Below are 12,388 nucleotides of genomic sequence, written 5' to 3' on the forward strand. Positions count from 1 at the left end.
TCCCTATTCTGCTTTATCTGTCCCTGTTGCTTTGAATGTCACATCTCATGTGGTTCCCAGACACACAAACACAATCGCGCTCACACACTGCGGTGTCAATCAACAGACATCTCCATTTGACAACTGCGCGCGCCAGGCAGCTGCGAACAAAACCACATGCCTGCAGAAGACCCAGAGTCACAACAAACAAACCGAAAGAAGTCACACATATACACGCACACTATCATCGCATTGCAGGCACAACTCCCAGGCCTGGCTGTGTGTGTGAGTTTGATCCCTCTCACCGTGTCTGAGAGGCATGTTAATCAGCGAAGGAAGCTGCCAGCCAAGCCATATATGTCTCTATCTTTCCAGCTCTCACTCCTTGTGTCTCTGTCTCTCTGTGTCTATCTGCATCTCTTCTCTCCACTCTGTCTTTCCTCTTGTCACACCCCTTTTCTCCACCTCGCTGTGTTTATCTGACATTCCTCTCCTTCTCCCCCTTCTCTTCTGTGCTAGAGCCCCCCGCCATCGAAGCAAATCATGTCGTCCATTTTTTTTTTGCTCTTTCTTCTTAATGCACCCCCCCCCCTTCAGTTAGACTGATGGGATTTAAAATGGGATGGTTTATTTAGAAAGGCTCGGTGAAGATCTCTCACTTTTACCCAGAGGCCTGACATTTCATCGCCCTCCCCCCCCCCCCCCCCCCCTTCCTCCTGCCACCCTCCCCTCCTCTTCTCCAAAACCAAACTGCTATGAGGCTTTTTGGGATCTGTTTGTGACTGGGTTTAAGTGGATTTGGTTGTGGCGACTGTGTGAGAGTGGGTGGCTGTGGGTTGCTGGATGAGTTTCACAGAATGAGTTTTAAAGGAACAAGAAATGGAAAGCCGAAGTGGAGGGAGAAAAAGGGGAAGGGGGGGGGGGGTGGCAGGATGGGTAAGGGAGGGTGAGCTATGCGGTGTGAGATATGGCGAGTTATGTGTTTACAGAGACGGCTTCTAAGACGATCTCAAACCCAAGTGCTCTGTTATAAGTCATGATGTGGGGGGAGTTGTTCATGTCAGCGCAGAGTGCGATAACAATGGTGAGACAGAGGACAAGGGGGCCGAGGGAAGGGGAAATTAGTAGAGAAGGAGGACATAAAGAAGTGTTGTGAGTGCAGTCAATTATAAGCAAGAGGGTCTCCATTCAATGTGAAGCGTTCAAGCACAAAAGAGGCCTTTTAGCTTTATGAAACAATGGAGGAAGACAGAGACACACATTGAAAGAGATGTTGCTTCCTTGACCTTAATAACCCAGGCAGACTGTCAAAAGAAGACATGTTATGGTTAACAGCTTCTTTTCTTCACTTTTCCCCACAAGGCTCCTTGCACCATGTGGCACTTAAAAATACATGCATTCACATGACACACTTCAGAGATAACATCTCAATGGGGTTTTTCCCTGTTCACTCACCCAGTAACATCAATTCCAGTTTGCATAAAATCTGGCTCAAGCTGGAGTCTCCATAGCTTGGTCTACGATTACAGTGACATGCAACAATGTTAAAGTACCTGGTATCTCATGGAGGGGATCAAATAAATAAAAGCCATTTCCCTTCGGAAGTCAATGCCCCCCCCCAGCCACGTTAATTGAATAAAACAAAAGAGAAAATGTCAAGCCCAGACTGAGCAATATTTTGGTGAGCTTTCACTTGGTGCTATTACTTCTAATGTCATGATCAGGGTGGGAGCCAGGAATGCTGTTAAAATGTCATGCGTACCAGGTTTGAAATCATATAAATGTAGAGATTACATTCGTTAACTATTGTGGGATATTTAAAAACCATTATAATTCAACTGCTCCGAGGTTCATCTGTAACTGTTGTGATAACTGACTCTAAAAATCTGGAGAGACTGTAGGTGAATAGCTCGTAAAACTTCTAAATTGAAACCCCACGACAGACCAGATAATACTAACACTACTTCCTAGTTAACATAATGTAAATTTGTGTCGTGGTGGCACATGCACAGAGGGTGTAGTCCTCGTCACACCGGCCATGGGTTCGAATCCGTCTCTATATAGCTGTCCTGTCCAATAACAAGACAGATAAGAACAAATATGATCAAATGTTTGTTAATTTAAGACTTAACAGGTTGTTTCTGAACCGTTGAACACTACCTTACAGGCTCTTCCTAGCTAACACTTACATTCTCTGGAGAGTGGGTGAATGCTAAAATAAGCAGTTTGGACTTACCAAACAGAAGCTCTCAAGTTTTCTCAAGAGGAACATAAAGTCTTCTCAGTTCCTGATCAATCAATGAGAGGGGATGAAGATAAGTGTTTGTCATTTTCTATAAATAAATAGTGTTAAAACCTAACAAACTGAAGTGCACCATTACAACAGAATCTGTTCTTCCCGCCGCGAGCAAGATGTCGAGAGAGAAATGGCCACCATGTGAATATGGTCAATTGATGAGGACAGCCTGAGCATAATGCATCCCCAAGCATATGTGAGGCTGAAAGGCCGTATGTCGGAGCTGTTCTATCTTTGTTACCTGTCATGGAGTCAGTGGAGAGGAACCAAGCAGCTGATCTGGGCTTTTTAAATCCCACAAAACAAGAATCAAACACACAGCTACATCATCCCTCTCTCACAAACTCCCCATTAAGGCTCTTCTATTGCACACGGGTTCTTTGTGCTCCTTCCAATTCGCCAGATTGGTAGCTACAGACATTATTTTGTTCTCTGAATAACAGGGTAAGTGGCTCGTCCATTGATTGGTCTATCTACGGATTTTTGAGCAACAGGGTATAACACTGCAGAGCCAAACAGGCAGGACGAGACTGAGCCCCCTGCTGCGGCTCTTGACAGAGGCTGCCATTTAAAAACACTGAGAGGAGGACAAACGACAAGGCGTTGAGAAAATTGCCTGGTTTGAGTTTCCACAGAATTATTTCTCTAACACTTTCATCCTGCGGGAATATCCAAACAAATACCCTGGAGCTTAAGTTTACCCCTTCAAATCTGAAAAGGAGGCGAACGCTTCAGGCAAGTGTTGTCCAATTTTTTTTTATTTTTTTTTATGAAAGGAGCATTCCTCCTTTGGATAGTCAGAGCTGTGTATCCTCAATCTGTGATGTTCACTGAGTTTCAGGAGCTGTGTGTAATGTGTCTGCATTTACCCGCTTTCCTTAAAACCCGCCTGATCCACTTCCGCTTAAGATTCCAACAAATTTAAGAACGACTTTGAACAGCCCTGAGGGAATGTAAACATGATGCATTCAGTAAGTGTAGGTGTACACATCAAGAGCTGCAGTACACTTAGAACCCCCCCCCCCAACCCCCCCAACTCAAGCTGAACTTCTCTCTGGGCTATTTGTCTGAACAATCAAATTGATGTTACCTCAAATCTTTGCTGTTGTCTTATGATTCATTCAAATGATTCATTGGCTCCATTCAAGCATATTTCATGCCAACGCAGATAGTTGTCTCATACTTGACAAAAAGGAAAGGTGTAAGGAAAGGAAAGGTCAATGTTAAAAGGACAAACAGCACAGTTAGAAGATAGCAGCGTACAACATTTCCAACAGCCAACTGCATTCCAAACAGTCACAGCACAAAAAAAAGTTCAAACAAATCCAAACAAACCTAAAAAAAAACAAAAAAAACTTTTACAATCATATGCTGTTCTTAATGATCCATCATGGCGTTTCTCACACTTGTGTCATTATTTCCTGCACAGCAGAGCCCTGTTAACACTGTGGGAAGTAGCATAAAGATTTTGGCTCACATGAACATATAGAGCATGTGCTCTCAGACCACATGGCAATTAGAAGCAAAGCAATGCTCACGGCCTAGATTGATCCCGCAACAACAACTATTGACAGATCTCGGGGTTTTCACAGCTGCAATGATGCCCCGAGGCCACTTTGTCGGGCTCCAGCTTTCACTCTCTCTCTCTCTCCCCCACGGTCCCTGTTCTTTGTGCCCATGTGAGAAACACAACTATTCAATATTCCCTTGCCAATATGTCAGGCTCAGTTTTCTGATCTACAAAGAAGTCCAGCCTAAGAGCATGAAGGCTGTCATAATTCAATATTAGCAGAGTCAAAACATTTTGATTAAGTCCTATCTCGCCTTGGGAGCTTTGGATTTGACTTCCCATTCAAATATGATACAAAGTCTGAATATGAAATATGGAACATGTCAGAGAATGAGACTGGTTAGAAAAAAATACTTTTCAAACCGTTTGAGAAAAACTGAACAAGTTGAAATGTTGAGGTCTCTTATTTCTTAAAAAAAAAAGGATAGGACATCATCAAATGATTCTAATGATTTCCAGAATATAAAAAGTTAAGTGGCAAAAGGCCACAGTAGCTCAGGATTCCAACTTCCAAGTCTAACTCAGTCAAACTTTCTCAAATCTGCAGGCCACATGGAAACACCATGTAGAGCAGGATGACATCTTTCCAGACAGGAAAACCTAACCAATAGACAAAAAGCTCAGAGAGAACTGATGTCTACGTAGAGGTGAAGACGGTGCTGGAGAGGGAAAAGGAGGATGTAAAGACAAAGTGAGAAAGGGGGGGGGGGGTGAGCTCCGAGAAGAAGAGAGAAAGAGTGCATAAATGAATTTTATAGCCGGAGCGAGATGACACAGGGAGATAAAAATGAAAAGAAAAAAAGAGGGTTGCATTGGAACAGTTGGAGACAAATGAGAAGATAGAGGCGAGGCAGCCTCTCCAGCCGTGTGGTAATACTGCACTCTCATGCTGAAACAGTTTGGCTCATGACAAGATAAGGACAGCCATCACAGCCCATCCCAAGGGGTTGCTTGCCCCCCCCCCCCCCCCCCCCGTAAAAAAAAATAAAAGCCATTCACATCCCTTATCAGGAGCAGCAATTCTTTAACAGACACAAACCCGCACAAACACAGAGACACACAAGCTTAGCCATTACAGTGGCATTAAATGGGATTTAAAGAGCGTTGCAAAAGGACAGACACAGTTCATTAATTTGTGTGCTCTTGAATTAGACCACTAGCGTTACAGGTCTGATGCCATAATGGCTATTTCAATCGTCCTTCCTTTCCCTCTCTTCTTAGATTGAAGAGAACTGGCCACAGAGGAGAAGAGGGAGAAGAGAAACAACTGTTTAATGCTATATGTCAAAGCCTCTGTGAGCTTTAGATGGTTAAAGCCCAGTGCTAATCTGAGTCGTGCTGACTGTCGGGGAGCAAAAAAAAAAAGAGTGAAGGCAGGAAGGGACAAAGGGATGAAGGAAGCAAGAACAGAGGTTTAAATAACCAAATATTCAGCGATGTGGTGGTCCATTAAACTCAACATCCAACCTGTTGTTTCATTCTTCCCTCCTCTTTATGTATTGCTCTCACTCTCCCTGCAGTCCCTCAATGCCCATGGGCGCTATGGCAACAAGACATTGACACCAGCAGGGTCTCGTTGAAATTGAAAATCAACATGTGTGCATTCATGAGTTCTTTTCAGTGTATTCATACATATTGACATCTGATATTCAGGGATTCAGATCTATTCATACCAGAGACAATTATTCAGTGCCACAAGCTATCTGATGTAATAGCACCGTACACTTATTTGGTGAGCTACTTCAACTGGTTACCTAATCACAAATACACGCTAGCAAATGACTGCTTACAATGGTAGTGTTGGTCACGACCTTTCTGCAGACTCTTTTCTTTCTCACCTGGTTTGTACTGGTTATTCCCTGATGGTGTTTGTTCTCAATAGAAAACGTATAAGAGCTAAATAAAGAGCTCTCCAAGCTAGCAAGCTTTTTAAATGTCAGTTGACAAACTCATGAGCCCTGTCACTAATTTACAGTTTAGTCCTTTGTAAATGAAGTTCTTGTGTCACAAGTCACGACGTCTTAAATCCATTTATAATGAGTGGACTAGTGGAGCACTTCAAACTGTATGAAATGATGATAAAACAGTTTGTAAACTGGCTTGTTAACTTATTGCTCGCCAACAGGACAACAAGCTAACAGTTCATTTAAAATGTGTTTTTTCAAACATATCACTTTGTCAGACTTCTTAAATCAGATGATTTAAGAAGTCTGCTTAACAAAGCTAATATCTTTGGCTAATAACAGCCCAAATGAGCAAGGGGCAATATAAAAATGATTTAATATTTTATTTTGGTGTTTGTTTGCCTTATTAAATAAATATGGAAAAAATATTCATTAACATTTTATTTAGGCCATTGCTACTCCACCCAAGTGACTCCATTAAATACAGAAGAAAATCATCATCTATTCTGAACATTGGCCTGTTTAAATACCCTTCCTTTTCTATCAGTTATAAAAAGTAGTACTACAAGAATTTAGAGAACTTCAAGCATTTGATATTGTGCTCCCATCAGCTTTTTCCCCTGTACTTGGCATCATCTGGCCAGTGCCAATGTCAGCCTAGGGCCATATCTTCTCTGCTGCCAGTAATAGAAAACTTTCTAAATAAGGTGAAGAACTCTTATTTGACATTAATACTTTCCGAAGAATGGATTAAATAAACACAGCCTTTCTCTAAAGGCACAAAAAAGCCAACAGTCAGAGCACTTTGAGTTTGAGTGAGTAGAGGCTGTCTGCCTGTGAAGACAGCGTAAGACTGTGGGCCAAAATCCATAACCCATCACAAGTACAATAGGAAGTTAGGCTCTGACTGCATTTGCTTTTTGCTGTGATTGCTGGTTGACTCGTTGAGCTGAGCTTCAGCTCCCCGAGGAGGCCGAGGAGGCCGAGGAGACTGCCTCACTTATCCTCCAGCAGTGATGAGTGAACCCCTTTGAAGGGGGTTTTGAGTAATGAGAATAACGACATGTAACCTGGCAAGTTGCGACACAAAAGGATGCCAAAAGAACAGAACTGCTGCCTTTGGAGCTGCCCAGAAGACGCAGTGAAAACCTCAATATGCAGAGAAATTATGTCCTCACGTAATTCCAAAATGTGTTTGATTTCCAGTGGTGCTGATATGCAGCTGTGACTGAAAGTGTAGCGCTAACCAGATGTTGGGATGCATTTTCGATTAGCTGGTCTTGCTGTAAGTGGGAGGGGATGTGGTTAGTCCAAAAAGCACCAGATGCTGTTTATAGGGATCAAAGATGGCAACTATAAAACATGATGAGGAGACAGGTTGAGCCTATAGGGAGGCTCAGATTTATTTTTTTATTTTTCACCCGTCCTGATTAGGTGCACATCAGAGGCAAGAAGAAGAAGAAAAAAACAGGATCAGGAGACATGAGTAACATATGAAAGAGTTTAATGAAAGAGCAAATGCAGTTGAATTAGTTAGCTCACCATGAAGGCATCTTTCCTTCCTGGGTAAACGCATCTCGCAAAAAAAAAAAAACAAAGCTGATAGTCAAACTTGAATGTAGAGCTTATATAAAACTAAAAATAACCACTTAAACTTTGTCTGCCTGTTCTAGGAAAAAATATCACAGTTACAAGGACAAGTTAGAAAGGATGTAGTCATAGGTTCAACACCTGCAGAGGACAAAACTCCACAGAGCGTTCTGTTCATTCTTATTTGTTGATAGTCTGTTGTCAGCAGGTGTCATTGATTGTTTTCTCTAAAACCTTTTGGATTTGAGCTAGCCCAAGGCCATACGATGAATAACCTTCAGGCTGACAATGCTTTATAAATCTTTATTTTAGCAAGACTTCATAATCTTTCCAACAAGCTCCAGTCAATGCGCTCTTGAAAGTCAATTTTAAAAGCTAGTAAAACTAATTGAACTGGAAATATGGGTGAAAACTAATTTCCTTTCATGCTTCACCTGGGTGGGTGGAGAGAGACCGGCTGGGGTATTTTAGCGTGTGTGTGTGTGTGTGTGTGTGTGTGTGTGTGTGTGTGTGTGTGTGTGTGTGTGTGTGTGTGTGTGTGCGCGTGAGTGTGTGTGTGTGTGTGTGTGAGAGAGACAGCGAGGGAGACAGAGCGAGAGGGAGAGATGAGCACGACAGGATCATCCACCCACTTTTACAGCATCTTGTTGGACAGCAGCCTTGCAACTAGCCCAGCAGCAGCTTCCTGTGTGCGTGGTGAAAAGTGTAATCAGACATGGCGTCAATTAACAGCACCAGCTCAGGCGGTCCATCAGAAGGCCTTTCACGGCACAGTTGGCCACGAATGTCAAGGCTGCTGAGAGGGGAAGATGTAGGAGGCAGTGTGGAGTGGCCCATATGTTCAGAGACAGTAGGTGTGTGTGTGTGTGTGAGTGTGTGTGTGTGTGTGTGTGAGTGTGTGCGTGTGTGTAATCACATCGCATGGGGTTGTCCTGGTGGATGTTTTCGGCATTGCCCAAACAATTGAATACAAGCTTGAACATAAAATTCTTGCTGTGCAGTTAAATCTACTGGTAAATACCTTCACTTTCAAATTCACTCTTACTTTACTTGAAAGAGTTTTAGAAACTCTAAATCTGGTCTTTGGAACAAAAACAAGACGCCAGAGCCTCCCTGATGGGGGAGATGTGCTGCACAACTGACCAGTGGCAGAGGGGTTGGAGGCGGTAGGTGTGAAAAGATTAGGAGAAACAGACGGGGAAGAGGAGAAAAGCGTGGGGGAGGAAGGAGCGAGAACAAAAGAGAGAAGGCAGGGGAGTGTGAGGCGAGGGCAGAAAGAGGGGAAGAACGGGAGGTGGAGGAGAAAAAAAAAAAAAAAAAAGGAGGAGGGCGAGAACAGACAGCAGGGTTTGGCACAGAGGAGCACTGGCACCTTGGCGTGGGTCCAAGCATCGGTCTGTGTGGGCAGGGTAACGATTGATGCAGACGGATCACAAGGTTTTCCCAACGAGCTGCCGGTGTCACGTGAATTGTTCACACGCTGACACAAACACCAGTGTCTCACGCACACACACACGTCCCACATTTTTAACAAATGCTGTCATTTTTCAGTCATAAGAACCTCAAAGTAAAGGACTTGATTCGTGTCGTTTGGATTCCTTTCCCTCTCCTCGTCTGTTTTTCTGTCTTTCCTTCCTTGCTTTTTGTTCATCTGCTCTGCCAGTCTCTAACAGGTCTCTATTGATCATCCTATTTCCTCTTTATCTTTAATCAAAAGGCTGGGAAACTCTGTTGTTTAATTGATGAGTCTCGACTAGAGGCCCACTCACTGGCTCCCACAGAACCAGCTCTCATTCATAATTAATAAAACCACTGCTAATTACCCAAGCGCACCATCCACATCCTATATATGAAGGGAGGAGAAGGCAGAGTGAGAAAAGAGACAGTGAGGGGGGAATGAGAGGCAGAGAGGAGATGATGGATTTTTAAAAAGTAGGATGAAAAAAAAAATAGAGAAGATTTGGGGCAAAAGGGAGGGGAGGATGAGCCCTGTCACCTGTGGCTCCCCATCCACATCCAATCCATCTCCATCCCATCATCTCTCTCATCTCCATCACATCACACACTTCCTCTTCCTCATTTCAACTTCTTATTAAAGTGCTACAACTTTCATGGGCTCGGGGAAAACAGAGCTGAGAGAGTGAGAGAGAAGGGGGCTGATGGCTGCAGAGACAGGCCGACGATAATGACAGAGAGGAAAAATTTGATTGATTTGAGAAGGAATAATATATCAGATGCTTATAAATTTATATATTTATCTTCTTGTGGATCTCTACGCCAAATTCCCTCTCTTCAGTTTTAACTTCTAAATGTTCAGAAAGTGTTTCATATCCCTTTGGACACTTGAGGGCAGAGGCTTTAGGCCCAGATGGATGAAGCAGCTGTCTCTCTATATGGAGCCCATCTGGAGGAGGATTGACCTGTCTGCCTACCTACCACAGCCTAATACCTATTGATAAATGGTTGGTGAGGGGTGCTGGCTGTGGCTCAGGAGAGGCTGCAGGCAAAAATGGTAACTGGGACGGGACGGGCACATCATGTTTCAGATGCAGAACGTGAGTCACTGCCACACAGCTCAAAGCGCTGCTGGGGACACATCTGTAAAGACGCATCTGTAAAGAAGCGGGGATTTGGGCATGGAAAGATTTACACAAAGAAATCTATGGCAAGCTCAAAAATCTATGATTGCTTGGACTGCAGAGCCTTTTAAATCAATGGTGTGAATGGAAAAAAAAACACACACTTTCTCACACATGGACTCGATAAACTGCACACTCTTAATTAGTCTCTGATGTCTGTTAAACCAACAGATGCATCTATTTATCTAATTGAAGGCAATTCTTATAGCATACTTTGGCTGCCCACAAACAAATTATGGGATATACTTGTTTTCCTCCTGCCTATAAAATTATTTTACAATGGAAAACTCCACTTCAGCATACATTTAACAAGCTAAAATACATGATTATGAAATCCGATCATGCAATGCTGCAAGAATTTGCACACGGCTCCCAGCGCCAACTCTGATTCCTCTTATATTAGCACCAGCTTTTTGTCAAATGCTTCCCTATTCATACCGTTCAGCCTTTACTCCTTCTCCTCTTGTAGCTCCTTGATATCCCTTCTCAGAAAAATAATGTAAGGAAAATAAAAGTTAATGTGATGCAAAGCAAGCGCACTCTAGAAATGCTCAGCTGATGTTCATGGGAGCACAAATCACACATTTACTAAAGACGGCGTGATGGAAGGATGCACTAATGTGAGTCCGCCAAAACTAGAATTATTTATTGCATGTTTAGATGACTTTTAATTGACTCTTTGGATTTTTTTTCACACACTTGTAAAGCACTTACAATTTCATTTCAGGGACCAGAGATTAAATAACAAACCCGTACAGACACACCTCCTCCCTCCGTTACCATTCTGGCTCTGTTCCATTATTTTCTTTGCCTCAGGAATGTTAGACCTCGACTAGTCTTCATCTCCCCAAACTCCTCCACTGTAGCCTCCTTCCTCTCTCTATTTCTGTCATCATCACCGCCTGATGTCATCCCCTCATCCTCCACCACTGCCCCCCACCCTTTTCCCATCTCTCTTTACCCAGAATGCACAGGGTCATCACTCGAAACCCTCAAGTGGCACTGACCTTGGCTTTCTGAACTGAAATAGAAGCCAGATTTATAAAAAAAATAAAAAAAAACTGACCCCCTCCCAACTCCAACACCCACCCCCTTACCATGCAGCCTGCCCCGTCCTCTCAGATTACACTCTAATGGTTTAAATGATGCGGCCCCAGCAAGATCTAGGGCGGACTGGGGCCAGGGTGAAGGGTCCAGCTGACAATTTTACGAGTCAACTAAAGGTCAGCTTTAAACCCTGCGCTGCGATTATGAACCTTCTCTCCTAGCAACAGTGAACAAAGCAAAACTTGTGCGGCACTTTAATCAAATCTATTCCGAATTCCTCTCTCACAACCACGCAGACAAGTTTTAGGACCGCTGCCATATACATCAAACAGAGAAAATTATTCATCTGTAGCAATCTGCAGCCAACAGGCAGGGCCCGATAAAATGGTATCTCCTATGACATACTGCATTCCCAGCTGACTCATTCGCTGTTTGGCAACAAAATAAAAACATAAACAAATTCACAAATCAACCCAGTGAGTGCATGGAAAACTCATTTTCTAAACTCTGCTGTTAAAACAGTGCTCTTTCTCTGTGAAATTGAAAGAGCCAGAGTCTGATTTTACCCGCTCCTTCTGCTCCACGGGGTGTTTGCAATTGGAGCAGGTGGTATTATTTCATTATGACAGAGGCAATATGTTATAATTATCACGGGCTACCTGCTCTCCTGCCTTACATAACCGTAGTGAGAAGGGGGCTCTAGTTTCGTTTTTCGGCTAAATGACTCCCATTCATGTCGGTTTTAATGGCACAACTAAAGTAGTGACCCCTTAAATGAACAATAAATGTTCCTTTCAGCTTAATTTTACTGCATCATTCATTTAACTTTGAAGTGTACGGTAGAATGCAAATGACTGGCATTCTATTAAAGCCTTCAGTTTGAATTATCTATCCATTAATACTGTCTAGACATGTCACACATGTGTGGAGGCTGTAGTCCTCCAAGCGGGCGGCCCGGGTACAAATGTGACCTGTGGCTCCTTTCCCGCATGTCATTCCCCCACTCTCTCTCTCCCTGCTTTCGACTCTATCCACTGTCCTATCTCCCCAATAAAGTCACAAAAAGCCAAAAAACAAATCTTAAAAAAATAAGAATTAGGTGTTACCCGGTTATATTGAGCTTTAAAGGTGCTGATAAGTAGATTTGTATTAAATTACAATGGAACCAGGCTAGACATTAGCCATGAAGGCATAAGAGTTATATCAATCTTCCCATCTATTTTCTAACATGTCAAACTATTCCATTAAGAAATCCACTAAACAGCTGTCATAAGCCACAGGTTGAGACACAGTTAGTCAACAAAGTACTTTAATTTCAGAAAGTTACGCAATGTCACTTTTTAAATGTTCTCTGTGGTGACAC

General features: G+C 43.0%; 1 protein-coding gene across 2 annotated transcripts in view; it reads right to left on the bottom strand.

Annotated features, from left to right (window-relative positions):
* Window positions 1-12,388, bottom strand: part of sema6bb (sema domain, transmembrane domain (TM), and cytoplasmic domain, (semaphorin) 6Bb) — a 121,927-nt gene that overhangs the window by 76,180 nt on the left and 33,359 nt on the right. The window contains exon 1 of one of the 2 annotated variants that reach the window (XM_061033281.1): window positions 285-367. The exons of the other annotated variant lie outside the window; for it this stretch is intronic. The gene's annotated coding sequence lies outside the window, so the exon portion shown is untranslated. Of the gene's footprint in view, window positions 1-284; window positions 368-12,388 lie in introns of those variants that run through there. 2 annotated transcript variants of the gene reach the window in all.

This window comes from Labrus mixtus, chromosome 3 (assembly GCF_963584025.1).
Source record: "Labrus mixtus chromosome 3, fLabMix1.1, whole genome shotgun sequence".
Lineage (NCBI taxonomy): Eukaryota > Metazoa > Chordata > Actinopteri > Labriformes > Labridae > Labrus > Labrus mixtus.